Here is a 16,747-nt window from a genome sequence, read left to right on the forward strand (position 1 = left end):
GGTGGGGGAAGAAGAAGAGAAAAACCAATCAGATAACACGATGTGCTCCTCTTGAAAAGTGCCTTAATTTAAAACTGTCACAATAGTAAATATAATTAGATAACAACAATAATACCAAATACCACAGTTTACTACAATCCTTTCTTCTGAGGCTTTCAATTGGAACTGAAAACACAATTACTAATTAAATTGGACAAGGGGAGGTATCATTTTCCAAATGGAACCCTAGTGATATAAATGAGTTACTGCAGCTTCTCGAATTTCTCACTGTCACTCAAAGAGGGGGTTCTTCACTGGGCTAGAATCAACTCAGAAAAACAGATCCATATCCTGCATTTTTATTCTTTTATTCGAAATACAGTTTATTTCTATATTTCCTATGTAGTTACTGAGCCACTGTAAGACCACAAAGATGCTACAGCCCAGTTCCTCCCCTCAAGGAGCTTAATGTACACTGGTGGGTGGAGTGCACGGATGGCGAAAAAACCTAGTAGAGACCTGGGCCAAAAACAAAAGTCTCAAGGCAGGAGATAAAGACCAGGGGACTCACATTTCCTGTCTTGGAGGAATCTGGGTAAAAAATAGAAACAGTTTTAAGGTGGAACAGGGTGAAACAGGAGGCTGTGATCTTTAGAGGGCCTGAGAACATTGTTTTCTCTTCTTCTTTTCCTTTTTTAAAAATTCAATTCTATAGTGGAATGCCCCAAGCTCTTTCCTTGCCTTTTACTTGAAGACTTTTCCAAATTATGCTTTTAAAGGCATTAGGAGAAAAAATAAAGGTGCTGTAGTCCAATGGAAATTTGGGGAAATTAAATTAAAATTTTAAATTTTAGAATAAAAATACTTTTTTGCTGAAGGACGGCTCAGACCTCTTAATATGCAAAAGTGAATTCAGAATCACCTAGAAGGGGATTTAATATGCAGTTTTGACCATATTAATTTAACTCAAGACTCCTTTTTGTTTTTTTTTTTGGTCTGTTTGTTTTTTAGAAACATCTAACATCTTGCTGGCTAGTGTTCTGTTAAAACACATAGAAAATACTGGTCTAGTAAAAATGACAAATAAATCACCTTCCCTTCTTGTAATATTACAGACTTTGTCACAGGTCTAAAGAAAAAGGGAGTGCCTATAATGGACAAATAAAGGGGGCATTATAGCTAGCACCTGTAGCAGTAGAGGGACTTTAAAATTATGTAAGTCCAACTTCGGATCACGCTCACCACTTATACTATGAGACCTTGGTTTAAAAATTGCTCAAACTTTCTTGGCCTCAGTTTCCACATCAGTCAAATGGGAATAATGGCATTACCTGCCCCTAAGGGTGACTGGGAATATTTGTGTAGTCAAATCATCCAGCAGAGCGCTTAGCACAGAGCAAGCTCTCAATGTTCAGAAACTATCGCATGAGACACTCCAGGGTGACAGGGAGGCCCGTTAGGGTCAGTCTGCTGTAGCTGTGTCTTCTTAGGCTGAAACGAAGATGCTTTCAACTTGAACACAAGTGAAAGACTTGACATCGGCCACATGGGAAAAGAGCAAGAAAGATGCCAAAATGGAAGAGAAGTCTGAAGGAAAATCCTCTCCAGCCAAATTTTCAAGGAAATGAATTATATGAAATTACAAAAACAGTGCCCTCGGGGCTGCTTCTACTTTTCTCTGACATCTGATACGCAGATATAACGAAGTATCAGGAGAACAAAGAAAATGCACAGAACAGCATGATAAACGCTTTTAGTCACTTTCTCAGTGACTAACACTCACTTCGAATCAGTGTTAGCAGCATGGCCGGGGAAGGAAACACAAGATCTATGTGTGGTAAATTTACAGCAGATTTTGAGATCCAGGACATTTCTGAGGAAATATATGGAGATAGTGGCAAGGCCAGCAACAAATGAGCATGTGATTCATGGAAAGATCCAGACTTTGAAACAGATCCTTCACTTGGCCAAGTCCATTAGTTCTCACCACTGCCCTCTAGTAGACCTGCTGAATACAGACCTACAACAAAAGCAAATCCTCACGCTAGAGTTTCATAGTACTCATCAAAAAAAAAAAAAAATCTTGCATGTAAAGTTGCCTGGAGCACTAAAGCAACCAGTTAGAAAGAAAAAGAATGAGCTACATGACTTAAAAATCCAATTTGCTAGGATAAAATGTCCCAAGATTGCTGATAACAGGAGTTTGTATGGAATATTCCTTGATAGAAGTGTGCCAGATTAGGTCTTGGAAACATTTTTGTTGTGCAGAGACTTTCAGTAGTAAGTGGGAAATACCTAATAAGTATTTGCAACATGAAGGAATGGAATGAACTGATGAACAAACAAAAGGACAAAGGGGCTGAATCCCAGCATTCATGAATTGGAAGAGTTCTAAGTTCCCTACCAATTTTGGTTTTGGTTTGTACACTGTCTTGGGAAGTTCGCAATCTCACCAGGCAGACCTCCCCACTGGAACAACATAATGGGTGACAATGAACCCTTCCAAAGGTTTCAGTTTATCCAACATACTTTTCTTCCAACATATTTTCTGTTAGTGGTAAGAATGAAGGTGTTCCCAAGGAGTTAAGTACTTCAACAGATAATACTTCTGTTATTTAATTGCCAACAACAAGCCTCTGTTCCCCTTATATCTTAGCTAAGTACTTATCACAACCTGTAATTTTCTTACTGTTTCACAGCTGACTGTGGGCATCTCCCACTTCTAAATGTAACTTCATGAAGGTAAAGACCGCGCCTTCCCCCGGCACCTAGCCCAGTACCTGCACATAGGCAGAAGGTGTGCATTAAAGATCTGTGTGCATTAAAGATCTGTTGGTTATACACATGGAATCAGCGCTGTGGAAGTAGGAGCTTTTCCTCTCTCATTTCCCTTCAGAAGCATCGTTTGGGTGGTCCTGTCATTAGAGTCAACTGGCTGGCCACTCTCAACATAGCTGTGTATCCTTGAGCAAACTTTTTCACCTCTCTGGTTTCCTTCTTTGTAAAGGAGGATTTGGGGGCGCTTGAACTACTCTCTCAAAGGTCCCTTGCATCAGTAACATTCTAAGATTATTTGGGAAAATAAGCCCCAAACACTCGCATTTTCATAATAAAGTTTACAATGATCAGAACAAATAAACAAGTGAATTTCAAGATTGTTCTATAGCCGTTAGTCATGGTTTTCTTCAAGTTAGCTCATTTCTCTGCCAGATCACACTCTGTATTTACCTTTCAGTGTTTGGCCCTTAGAAAGGGCGAAATTGATGAGGTGGCTACGGTCCACTTTCTAAAAAAAGAGCAACCCCCTTCCCCCCGTCCAGATATTTTCTGCAGCCTGTTTGCAAGATTTCTAATATGAGGTGCAACCGTCATTTAATTAAGTGGTTCTTAGAGATTTTGATTTTTCCTGCCACCAACGGGTTAATGCGCTGAGATCTTCCTTTGTTTTACAAAGGGGCAAGAAAACACATTGAGCTGATACAGTCCATTATTAAAATTGCATTTCAGCAGAGGCAAATAACTCCAGCCACCTGACGCTGGGCTTAGCCATCATCTTCTCTTGCTACAACCCAAAGCTATTACATTAAAAGCATAAGCAAAACAATAGAGCTGACAGCAATGCAAGCTCCCCTGGTAGACGGAAACCATCAATCCTGTTGGTGAAGTATTTAGCTACAGAAGTATTTAGCTACAGAAGGAGAAAAGACATCCTTTGACTGCAGGATAAGAGGAAGGAATACACAGCCACTTTTCAATCAGAGCTAGATCGTGTATACTTGAAGAAATAACAGCTTCGACAGCCAGACGATAAGTTTGCCTCTAGAAAGTGGGAGCCAGCAAGTATACCTGTGAAGGCTACGAAAAGTCTGGGGTTGAATGAAGTTGCTCTTACCTGCTCCACCTTCACCTCGGATGCTCACAGCCCCCACCCATTCCCTGCGTGGTAGTTTCTACAGAAATTAAACAAAGAGCTTTTTCAGGGGCCAGGCAGGCAGAAAACAAACTTCTTTAGCTTGGGCAGTGTTAAGCGATCTTAATAAGCTCTAAATCTTTACTTGGAAGTCAATGAAATTAGCAGCAGAGTTTAGAAGCCAGAAACACCGTGCTGGATTATTTTAAAAAGCAAAAACAAAAAACTCCAACCATTCTTTGCAGCTAAACTCCAGCTCCGGTTCTCTGGGCTAGAATAGTAGTGTTAATAGATTCTGCCTCGACTAAAAAGGGAGCCAGTGGCAGAAAATCTATTCCTCCAGCAAGGTTGCCGGGCAACGAGCAAGCTTTTGGCATGTGGCTGATGTCTCCCGGCAGCCCGGACTACACAAAGTAAGCTCTTCCATCACTTATAACTAACTTGATTTTGATGGATTAAAACCAAATCAAAAGGTACTGTAAGCCACTCGTTTCCAAATTCAGGAATCTGGGTGAGACAGAAAACATCCCAATACCAAACATAAGACTAACTGATCAGGAAAAGTAGAATCCACTAAAGGTCATTCTGCTGGGTGATAAATCTCTTACACATCCTAGTATACACACAATGTTATTTTAAGATGAGAATATCCAAAAGCAATGGGAAAACACAGCATTCAAGAATATTTGGGGGTGGGGGGATGAGTGAAATAGGTGAGAGAGATTAAGAGGTACAAATTTCCAGTTACAAAATAAATGAGTCACAGGGATGAAATGTACAGCATGGGGAGTATAGTCAATAATATTGTAATATCTTTGTATGGTGGCAGATGGTAACTAGACTTATAAGGGTGATCATTTTGTGATGTACAGAAATATCGAATCACTATGCTGTGCACCTGGAACTAACAGTATTGTAGGTCGGTTATACTTCCATTAAAAATATATATTTTGGAAAAATATTAATGTTATAAAGATGGAGCCTCAATGTTACGAGGAGTTGTGGATTCAAATGCATCTTTGTGTCTCACGTTGGTGAAGGTGTTTGCACATCTGAGCACATTACTCAATAATCGGCGAACCCTCGCTAAGGGCTCTGAGATCCCACCCCTGTGCTGTAGGCGTGATGGAAGAAAATGTAAGACTTTGGGCCAAGGCCTCATTCAGAACACATTTACTATTAGGACATAAGGTAAGATGGTTTCTCTCACCAGCTAAGTTCTTCCGCAAAAGGCTAGTTTTGGCACTGATTGTGTTCGCTTACGAAAACCACCTCCAAGACATACTGACCGAGCTGACTAGACTTCCCAAACGATGAAGACGGCACTGAAGGCCAGGCCTATCCTTTCCCAGGGTTCTGGGGTGAACCAGGCCTACCTGCCAGGGCTCTGAATAGCATAAAATATACTCACACTTGATCCCAAACTTTTCTTTCTCTTTTAGAAAAACATCCTTCACAACATTCATAGTGTATCTCCTTTCATTAAAAAAAAACTCCTTTTGGGGACTTTCCTGGCGGTCCAGTGGTTAAGACTCCGCGCTTCCACTGCTGCGGGCACGGATTCGATCCCTGGTCGGGAAACTAAGATCCCACACTCTGTGCGGCGTGGCAAAATAAAAAATAAATCCTTTCGGGGCTTCCCTGGTGGCGCAGTAGTTGAGAGTCTGCCTGCCGATGCAGGCGACACGGGTTCGTGCCCCGGTCCGGGAAGATCCCACATGCCGCGGAGCAGCTGGGCCCGTGAGCCATGGCCGCTGAGCCTGCGCGTCCGGAGCCTGTGCTCCGCAACGGGAGAGGCCACAGCAGTGAGAGGCCCGCGTACCGCAAAAAAAAAAAAAAAAATCCTTTCGTTCAGAAAGCTGCACATACTCGCATGGACAGAGGCATCCTCTTCTCGTGCAATCCTGAACCTGTGGTCATTAGCAGCCACAGGCCCACCATAGGGGATGCTGAAGGCAAAGGCAACCAGATGAAGCAGCCCAGCAGAGGTGCCCACACGTTTCCTTGGAGTTCCAGGCAAAACCAGCTTGTGCCCATCGGCCCCTTCTAATGTGGAGAATGCACATGACACCAAGCGAAGCATTCGTGTTCCAGACGTGGCATGTCCCATTTGTGGCCTCGTCAGCCCCTCGTCCATTATGGATCCATTATGCCTTTCGTCAACTTCCACGTTTCTTGCAACACATTCAAATGCACTGCAGGGACTAAAAGCAGCCTCCTCTGTAACCATTATGATGATAAAATGCAACTTGATGGAAATCGATATATTATCATCGCTCCCTATCAAGACATATGCCCTCAGGAAACAAAGAGTTGTTAGTTTTAATATGAAAAAGGCTTAATGGGTCTTCGCATGAGCTTGTCAGGTGGCTGAGCAGGTGCACGGCACTGCCACTCTCCACAAGTCTAATGCTTGCCCACTCTTTAAGATCGAGTCTAAATGCCACTCCAGCAATTCTTAACTGAGCCCTCCACCCCTACACTCAGCCCTTCCTGTTACCTGCAGCTCTGCTCCTGCACGGAACCTTTTCTACTGTATATACGTCCTGTGCATACAACCATTCTCCTACCAGGTGTATGTTCCCCAAGAGCAAAAGCTCAGGGCCTTATTCAGAGCAGATGTTCAGTGTTAGGTGATTTTGGTTTTCATTGGAAGAAAACAAAACGGTGGGTAAATACAACCCCCGAAAAATTAAAATTTTTTTTTTTTTTAGTTTGTAGGTAATCTGAGATATCTGGCCAAACCCTTAGTGCTGTGTCATGGAAAGAAGAGCCTGTGGTCTGACTGTTAAGTCAGCCAAGCAGCTCTAGCCTTCCTATTGGAGTACCTTGTGCACCATGTAAGTAATCTAGTACACTGTAGTTTTGCAGAGGAATTATTCAGTAAGCAGAGGCCATGAGAAAATTAAGAGTTGATGAAATGTTTTCCTAATGTTTTCCTTTCTTGAAACAATCTCCTACGTAATAAAAGCCTTACAAATGTATTATATAGCCTTCGTCTTTTTCATATATATATATATACACACACGCACACAATATCAATTGCCAATTGTTGATTGTCAAGTTTTCACTTTACCTGATGAGTTTGCAAGATGGCTTCTTCCAAGTTTATTGATAATAGCACCTTGTATGTTTCCTATCCAGGATTCATTACTATTTGTAATTTATTATTTGTTGTGTCCTAGTTTGTCTGTCTCCCCAATAGACTGGTAGCTCCCCAAGGGTAGAAACCATTTTATCTTGAGTTCTATTAGTATCCCCACTGCCCAGCACCAAGCCTGACATGGATGAGGCACCCACTTACTGAACGATCACTGCCTGAGGTAATTAACTGACCGATAAATTCGTGCCTAACTGAAGTTCTGGCTTGGTTGAGGGTCTTCAAAATAAGATCGCGATTGGGCAACCAGTCTACTGGTCCTGCAATAGATTTTGCTTCAGAGAAACTCTTGCAAACCAGAATACCGAAGCTAGTGCCCTCCTTTAGGGAAACTTAGGGAGCCTGAAATCCTAGGAGAGCCAGTAGGAGCTGGAAGGAGAAGCTGGCAAAGGGAAAACATCTGTTATTTTATTCGAAGAGAACATTCAAAATCAGAAACACCTATATTCAGATGTTCAAGACAGAGACACTTGAGTTGAAGTCAAAATACACATTTGTTTTTTTTGTTTTGCGGTACGCGGGCCTCTCACTGTTGCAGCCTCTCCCGTTGCGGAGCACAGGCTCCTGACGCGCAGGCTCAACGGCCATGGCTCACGGGGCCCAGCCGCTCCGCGGCATGTGGGATCTTCCCGGACCGGGGCACAAACCTGCGTCCCCTGCATCGGCAGGCGGACTCTCAACCACTGTGCCACCAGGGAAGCACCACATTTGTTTTTAAATACAAGTTTGGGACTAGAAACACCCCTATTCACTTAGAGTAAAAATTCTCTCTCACTCGTCCACCCTCTCGTCCTCCCCTGCCTGCCCCCCTTAACCCCTGCCCCACAGAGTCCGCAGATTTTCTCATAATGTATATGAGATAATTTTATTTTTCCCCACATGTTTATTTATGTTCGTCAAAATATATGCTCTGATTTTTTTATTCAGAAAAGAAATCATAAATATATGTGTGAATGCGAGTAGGCTATACATAGGTTTCTAAAGATGTGTGCATATCATCACAGTATTATCTGTTTCTTTACTCTCGCTAACATAGCAGAGTAGCAGAGACATGGAAAAATCAAAGCAGTAGATAACTTTTTAAATTATTCATATTTGACTCTAGGACAGTAACAGTTTAAACATTAACCTTCCCTTCTGTTCTTAATTCTATTTAGCTTAGGCTATTAAGACTAATTTATGTTTTAAAGGCATACATTAACAGACCATATGAGATAATATATGTAAACATACTCTGTAATTAATATGTATTACTCTGTAATAATGCAGATGTGTTAGTATCATAATAATTATGATTTTTTTTTCAATTTGTATGTATGTATATATGTCTGTTTATATAGTATATATGTAGCCTAACAGCCTAACACTATAGTTTTCAAATACTTGTTCACAGACCAATACTGGTCAGTGACAACGTTTTCACTGGCCAGAGGCAAAAGGAGAAAAATCCTAACAATGTATTACAGGTTTTTAAAAATATAATGTTAAACGTATTACATTTAAAAGATTGCTTTTATTCTGAAATTAAATTCGTACTGATTTTTTTTCCTGGTTTGTTCCAAAGTCCATTGTTTTATCGAATTATAGTGCTAACAAGTGGCAATTTTTAAAGCCCTTACTTGCCAAAAAAAAAAAAAGAAGAAAATTTTCTTTTGAAATTTATTAATCCACGGAACCTAAAAGTCTGAAAAAAACTGATTCAGGCAACAAAAACACCAACATTTCCATAGTCTGTTCAAGAAAAGAAAGTGAGGCTCCCCTTTACCTGCAGCTTTAGTGCTTCTAGTCATCCAATTCCAGTAACATCTGGAACATCCCGAAAGATCCAGCCTCTGAGCTGAGCCCTCCCAGGCTCCCAGCAGTCCAGCACCTATTTGGCCTCTGCGTTATCACTTCATTTTCCCCAGCAGCCTCAACAAGAAGCACCACTTCGGAAGAAACCCCAAATTTTAAACCAGTCCAAGGTGGGGGCAGGCTGAGGGAGGCACCGAATCCAATTGTTTTACAGGCAAAGAGACTTCAAAGTCTCCATCCGATGGCTCAAACATCCATAACAGAATTGGTATTTCTTCTCAGATTCAAGGCACGGCCAAGTCACACAGGCTCACTTCCAGGGTCCAGTTTTCACTTGGAGGCTGCAGACCAGGCAGGCTCACTGCCCTTTGATCTGGTTGGAACCGGAGTGTTACAAATATGCTTGTATTAAGCTATCTCCAGTCTGCCTGAGGGGCTCGGTCTGGAATGCGAGAACGGGAGCTTCAAACAGTGAGGTTCCCAAGTCTTCGTTTACGTTACATTTTTTTCTGGCCGGCTGGCCAATGCTCCTTCCATGGCAGGCAGCGATGGGGTGCCCATGGAGTGCAGTAACGCAGAATGGCATCATAAGGCAGAACTAGAGAGTTTTGTCTCTATTCTCTGGGCCAGCAATCCAGGCGAAGAACAAGGGAAACTACAAGCAAGCACCAGAACCCTAAATTATACTTTTATTAAGCCACCCACAGGCATTTGTAAAGCACCTAGGAGCTCCGGGCACTGTGTTATTAAGACGCAAAGGAGGCATCACCATCTTTGGCCATCAAAGCATCCATGTTCCACCAGCCAGTGGGTAATGAATCATTGCAAGAGCTCCATCCCTTCTACCCCGGGGGTCTTCTCCTCCTAGACTTGACAGTGGAGGCCTCCATTTTCAAAATCAGAATGTATAAAAAACCCGTTTAGCTGGAAGATATCCTGTGTGAAAGAATGTGCAGTAAATAGCAAACATTTCCAATAGCACAGCCAGTATTTTCCTATTTCCTGGACAATTTACTAAAAATCTTCCACCCCTGCTTTCATAGGTTGAGGGCATCTGCTGTGCCAAACTGCCCGCTGGTGACAGAGAGAAACCAACACATTCTGCAGTGCCCAGGGATAAAACTGAAAAGAGAGAGAGAAGTGTCCCTGACAGAAGTAGACTCTGAACTTCTCTTGAGTCACCTGTTACCGAGAGACTTTAAATGCTGCATGATCAGAGATCTTTCGCCAGCTTATACCACGCCAGTCATAATCCCCAAAATATCAAGAACCCCCAAGTCCTTGAGTGACTGCTTCATGCAAACATGGAAATAATGCAACAGAACCACTGTTTCTTTGATTCCTCCAGACGGAAAAGGTAGTGCCTTTAATATCATGCTTACTGGACATCCATCATCCAACACACAATGCGACCATTGTAGGGCAGAGAGAGAGAATATACTCTGTGGGGTAGAGGCGTGCGGCGGGAAAAAACCCAAAAACACGAGAGCCTCGACGCACTGAAGAAACGGTCTTCTGCTTCTCATTGGAATAATGGTGGGATGTGTACAAGAATGTTTCTGGCTGGCCTTAAAAGAAAGAAACTCTTTCAGAGAGCAGCGACCTTAAACATCTTATCAGCCTTTGAAGTTATGCACAATGACATCCTTTGGTTCCTTGCCCAGGGCAGAGGTTTAAGCTTTAAGACTCCATTTACTTACAAAGAACTGTAGAAATATTTTTGCTGTGGCACAAGGCAAAAGAGCCAGTTTTTGAAGACAGCAAATGATAGAATGGTGAGGTAGAGGGGAAAACACCCTTTATAGGGGGCACCGCACTGTGTTAAGGGGATCAAGAGCTATAGATCTAACTTTCTGGGGTTAACCTCCTTTATTTTCAATCTTCTGTACCATTCAGATCAGTTTTGTGAAACTCATGTCAAAGTGATAGAAGCAGAGTAGGTTCTGATGCTGCCACCCGCCTTCTAACTCATCCCTGGTCCAACGTGCCCTACCAATGCCTGTGCTTCCTACCAACACCACTATATCTCTGTAACCCATCTCCCCTCAACACAAAAGAAAGGGTACCCCCTGCTCCCTCCAATGCTACCTCTTGAGTAGGAGTCCAAGGTGGGATAACGTCCCCCACAGGGTGGTGAGGGGGAGCCTTGTGCCCATTGCTGCCTCCACACAATTTTCTAGGGCATCTAGACTTGGGTTTCTTCCTTATGGTGGGTCCCGTCTGTCTGGTCAACCACTGCATCCCTGCACGCTGTGTGCCCAGCCACCACAGTGTTGAGTATATAGTAAGTACTCAAGACGCGCTTGTAGAAGAAAGGCCCAGTGGCCTCCACCCCAACATGTTCTCCTTCCTTTCTGCCAGATATCTTCTGTCTTGGGGTACACTCTATTTTAGGGTCTCCCTGATGATTCAATCTTGGGCACAAGAACGTTCACTTGCCAGAGCTGTTTGATTTATTTGCTTTTGCTTTCATCTCAGGCCATGGCAAAAGTTCTTTTGCAAGACCCCAAAAAACTGGGAATCCAGAGATTCTGGGAATCTCCTAATAGTCACCTAAGAAAAGGTAATAATGCTGTATGCCATCATTTTCATGATTTGATAAGCTACGTAAAACTCATTACTGAATTGGAGCCAAACACTTGAAGGAAAACAGAAGGAAATCTGTTGCCTTGAGATTTATCTTTCTTCTTCAAAGAACTCGGAGTTGCTTCTATAGTACACGATGTTAGGATAGGCCTTGGGCCAATCATTGTAAAGAGCATCTGAAAAATTACTCAGAATTGTGTGCTCAGTTGTTTTGCAAAGGATATAGCTATTTGTTTGCTTAAGTGAGGCTGTAAGGATTGCTGGAAACGTTCTGTGAAAATATTAGCTAAACTCAAGTCCCTATCAGCAAATACACGCATGCAGTTCACACATGTGTCACACCACACGTATGATCTCTGACTTACGGGTATGAATAATGTATAAACAAGCTGAACCCCATTCCAACAAGCAAGTGACTTTAGTTCACAATGGAAATGTAAACATGACCCTTAGCTGAAGATAGCCTTTAACTCCAAATTGTCCATATACACAATAAAACAAGCTCTTTACTGGGCCTGGAGGGCGTCTCCACGTGGGCTGTGGTGAATTCTCCTAATTGAAAGCCGTGATAAGTCAACATGAAGGGGCTCTTTCGAATGCCCCATTTGACACGTGTTCATGGAGGGCCTCTTCATTTGAAAATCTTCAAGAGACCCCACCTGGTCCACGGGGCTCCATTTGGTCTTCATAGCAAAGAGAACACACAGTTCTCCATAATTACACAAAGGGGACAATTTGGTAAAGAAGAACTAACTCTATGAAGTAGTGCTTGTGAGTTAATCAAGTCAAAAGACAAGCCCAATTAAAAGAGCCTTTTGCTTAAATAATATATAAAAATAAAGAAAGCAAAACTCAGGAGGTACAGTCCCCAGATACACAACTTGTAATTTCTAATAAAGCAGGAAGGCAGAACTTGAGTCACTTAACAAAATGCTCAATACCCAATTAGGATCCACAGTCCCTGAACAGCTATCTGATTACCCCAGAGATTAATTCCCTGGGCGGCAGGCCCCAAGGGTCCTTTCTAGCCAGCTCCATCACTCATTGGGAAGTCAGGGAAGATGAATATCTAGGTTAGGTTTGATGCTCACAACTTTTCAAGGGTTACTCAGATCTCAGAAATAAAGATTGGCAGATCAAGGAGAGAGCACAGACACGATCATTTGGTTCATTAGAATCGTGAAACTAAAATCTCCTTTTGCAGTTGTAAAGAGCCAGCTCAAGTTAGTTTTCCAAATAGTGAAAGGAAAATACTCTAACAAACAAAGAGGCATATGAAAGTCAAGCATGGTGAAGGGCAGGAAAAAAAAAAAAAAAAAACCCTGAGTAATTCCTCTTAAGTGCCTTTCTTCCTTTCATTTTATTTTACTTTATTTTAGCAAGAAGAAAGTAGGAGAGTTGGGACTTTGTCCGTATTTTTTTGTTGTTCACTTTGATTTTTTTGTTGTTTTGTTTTGTTTCGATTTTTAAAATTTGTTGGTAATAGCTACATATAGACAAAATTCAAAAGGTTCAAAAGGATATGCAGTGAAAAGTAATCTTATCACCCCCCTGTCACCAGCCACCCAATTCTACTCCTGGGCAGGGCAGTAAACAAACAAAAACCAGCAATTACCACCAAAGTGTGTGTGTGTGTGTGTGTGTGTGTGTGTGTGTTTGGGGGGGTAGGGTGGGTGGCAGTAGACAAAGAAAATAAAGAAAAAAACCCTAAAACAATGATCTAAATCTGGTGTATCCTTTCAGATATAATCTATGCAAATATTAGCATTTCTTTTCTTTGTGAAAAGACAAAAGCAATGTTTTTTATAAACTGTTCTGTACTTTGCATTTTTCTCTCAACAGAGCTTCAAGGTCAATCCCTATCAGTAAATACAGAGATGCCTAATTTTATATAAGTGCAAGTACATCTGTAGGATAAATTTCAAGAAATGGAATTGCTTGCCCCAAATATATGCATTTTCTATTTCAATTAATGTTACCAATGTGCTTTCTCTAGAGACTGTATCAATTTATACTCCCCTCAGCAACGTGAGTGTCTGCTTCTCCTCACCTTGGCTAATACATGGCACCAACCATGACAGGTAAACATGACCTCTTAAAGTTCTAGTTTATATTTCTCTTATTAGCAGGAGGGCAAGTATCTTTTCATATATTTAAGAGCCATTTACTTCCTATCCTGTCAACTGCATGTTCCTATCTTAGGTGACTTTCTACCACCTTCTTTCTCTTCAGTAAAGGCAGTGTCTCTAGCAAATGATATCCAAGCTGGTCTTTTTTTTTTTAATTTTTTTTTCTTGGCCACGCTGCGTGGCGTGTGGGATCTTAGTTTCCCAACCAGGGGTCGAACCCCCACACCCTGCATCGTTAGCATGGAGTCTTAACCACTGTTGCCTCCAGGGACGTCCCCTCCAAACTGGTCTTTTGTATAGTTCTTCAAGCCCGTGCATATATCATCTAATTTAATAATTGCAATAAGACAGTAAGCAGGCATAAAAATATTTTCTCCATTGTATAGGTAAGGAAGCCAAGTTTTGTTTGTAGGTTTGACCAACAAGCTCACTGGAAGTTTGTAGCCAGAACTAGAATTCATGTAGCTTACCTTTTAGTCTAACGATTTGTGCGTGCGTGCGTGCATTCCGGTGTGGGTTTACTACATTAAAATGCCTCTTAGATTGTAGAAAGGATGAGAAAGGAAATATTCCCTTTTTCTCTAATGATGAATTTGTATTTTCTATTTACCTGGCCAGTTTTCATTGTATAGCAAATAAAGGAAACTAAAACTTTATTTGCTCTCATTCTGTTGCTCAGGCCAAAGCATGGACAAGCATTGAGTCTTCATGTATTGCACATCACCAAGCTATCAACCTTTTATTACCAACCTGGATGGACCGAGTACTGGGTGGAGGGGAGATAGAACAGTACTGACATACATCCTCCCCAGGAAGAGGGGGACCCTCGAGAGGCCTTCCCATGTTGAGTGTCCTGGGGGAGAGCATGAATACACGAACTCCTATGAGGGGGCAGAAGAAGTCCCCAGGACAAAGGAGAAGAAGGTCATAAGCCATAGGGGTCTGTCAACTTGGTGCTATTGACAGGAACGCTTCTGGGTTCAACCTAGGATATTGATTCCCAAGTATTCTCCAGCCCGTCCCGGGGAAGCTGGTCTCTAGTCTACCAGGAAGAGGCTGTGGGGTGGCAAGTACCCAGCTAATTTGGGAAAAGGGACAGGAAGGCTCTAAAAAAGCTGCAAGACCTTCTTCTGCCCCATCTTGGAATGGGGGGCAGTGGGGCAAGGGATCAAAAGCTGTGAGTGATGGGGACAAAAGCATAATGAGGAAAAATACAATCAGAGCTGCCACCAGACCCTACAGGGCAGAAAAGGGCTCACTGGGCCCAGCAGTAGTTCAGGTGCTAAGCTGGGGGAAACACCAGCAGTAAACTGCACTAGGTGGGACTTAGATGCAAAACCCTGAGATTGTCACCCAAGCTCTCGACTGTCTTCAAAGCCGGTGTGGCCAGAACATATGATGAGCGATATTTCATAAATCTGAGCCTTTAGTGAAAGGTGCCAATTTCACCCTTAAGTTTAGTTACTGCTTCATTCATTCATTCCCTTCAAAGGCAGTCCTTTCCATAAAACTCTCCTCCTAATTTCCACTCGAATCCTGGCAGAGTAAGCATGTCAGGACTGTGCAGAAATTCCATGGCAGTTTGCTGGAGCTCCTGTCCCACACATAAGGTGGGTGATACGTGCAACGCAGCTGAACACGTGAAAGGGACCATTCCAAGAGAATCTAACTCGTTCTCAGTGGCGCCCCTACTGGCTTCAGCCAGCCAGCCCCACGAGCTGGCTGAGGTCCCACCCTACAGTGGGACTTTGCCTGGTTAGCTGGTTAGACCAGGACTCCTGGCAGGTCTTCAGCAGTAGACCTGCTCGCTGAGGTGGGACAGGTGCCAAAGGCAAAGATTCCACTGCAAGCATGAAGGAGGTCTTTGACATCACACAAAATGTGATCTCATGTTATGCAGAAGTTAGGTACTAAAGCCAAAACATAAGGCAAAAAAGCAAGTGTAGACAAAATACTTTAAAATTTAAAAATTAATATAGAGTGTGGCTTCCCTGGTGGTCCAGTGGTTAAGACTCTGCGCTTTCCCTGCAGGGAGCACGGGTTCGATCCCTGGTCAGGGAACTAAGATCCCACATGCTGTGCAGCACAGCCAAAAAAAAATTAAGATACAGGAACCTTATGGATGTGAAACAGGAGGGAAGGGGCAGGGCACAACCTTTAAAAGAATGACATAGCCGTTGAGGACATGACAGAAACTGGTTAGAACTTACTAGGTCCAAGATGGCGGAAGACTCGACTTCCAGTGGACCTTGAGCCTCATTACACACACATTGTAATACATCAGCATCTAAATGACACCTACAGGTGCCACGACAGTTCTGAGGCTAATTTCCAATTCCTGGAAATCCCCAAAGCAGTTGGAATATTCCTCCCCCTCATTAGCCTATGAAATTACCCAGCCCATAAAAACTAACCACCCCATATTTTGGGTCCTCTCACCTTCTGAGATGGCCCATACTCTGTGGAGTGTGTTCCTCCCAAAGCCGTTCTTGTCTTTTGAGATGGATGGCATTCTGTCTCTGGAATGTGAATCCCTCTAAATAAATCCACTTCTTACCTAATACTTTTGTCTCTCACTGAATTCTTTCTGTAACGAGACATCGAAAAACTGAGCTTCATTAAGTCCTGAGACCAGGTGTGTGATTGCAGTTAAAAGACAGTGGGCTCAAGTCCCAACCTGAGTTGTGTGGTTAGATGTAAAAATTAACAATGTGTAGTTATTGATGGGACAACGAAGATGGATATTAAAGACTTGCTTGTACTTCTCCAGACAATCTCTCTCTCTCTCTCTCTCTCTCTCTCTGTCTGTCTGTCTCTCTCTCTCTCTCTCTTTATCATCTATCTTGTCCAGGAGCATATCTTGTCCATGAAGTATCTCCACTGTATACAAAGGGTAGGGGGCAAAGAACAAGTGAATTAGTACAGGAAAGAGGCAGTATGAAGTCAGAAACAGGGTGACTGAACCAGGAAAGGAGCAGTGCAAAACTACAAAGCTGATAGGCAGACGGTGGGTAGAGGTGAGCAGAACCCCCATCTGCTGGGCTGGTACTGAGAGGCAGGCTCTACTGCATGGACAGGGCAGGGTTGAGCACAGGCCTTTCAGTACCTGGGGTTCTCAGCCAGGTAAACAAGGCAGGAGGTTTGGGCACAGAAACAGGGTAGGGAACCGTTTGCGGAACCTATAAAAAG

General features: G+C 42.7%; 1 protein-coding gene across 4 annotated transcripts in view; it reads right to left on the reverse strand.

Moving 5' to 3' along the window:
* The window catches only part of FOXN3 (forkhead box N3), a 407,295-nt gene that overhangs the window by 341,127 nt on the left and 49,421 nt on the right, over positions 1-16,747 (reverse strand). The window contains exon 2 of one of the 4 annotated variants that reach the window (XM_089908096.1): positions 8,815-9,779. The exons of the other annotated variants lie outside the window; for them this stretch is intronic. The gene's annotated coding sequence lies outside the window, so the exon portion shown is untranslated. The remainder of the gene's footprint in view (positions 1-8,814; positions 9,780-16,747) is intronic. 4 annotated transcript variants of the gene reach the window in all.

The sequence above is a fragment of the Delphinapterus leucas genome, chromosome 2 (assembly GCF_059928025.1).
Source record: "Delphinapterus leucas isolate spDelLeu-1000000601 "Yukka" chromosome 2, BTC_Dleu_Yukka2, whole genome shotgun sequence".
In the NCBI taxonomy this organism is placed as follows: domain Eukaryota; kingdom Metazoa; phylum Chordata; class Mammalia; order Artiodactyla; family Monodontidae; genus Delphinapterus; species Delphinapterus leucas.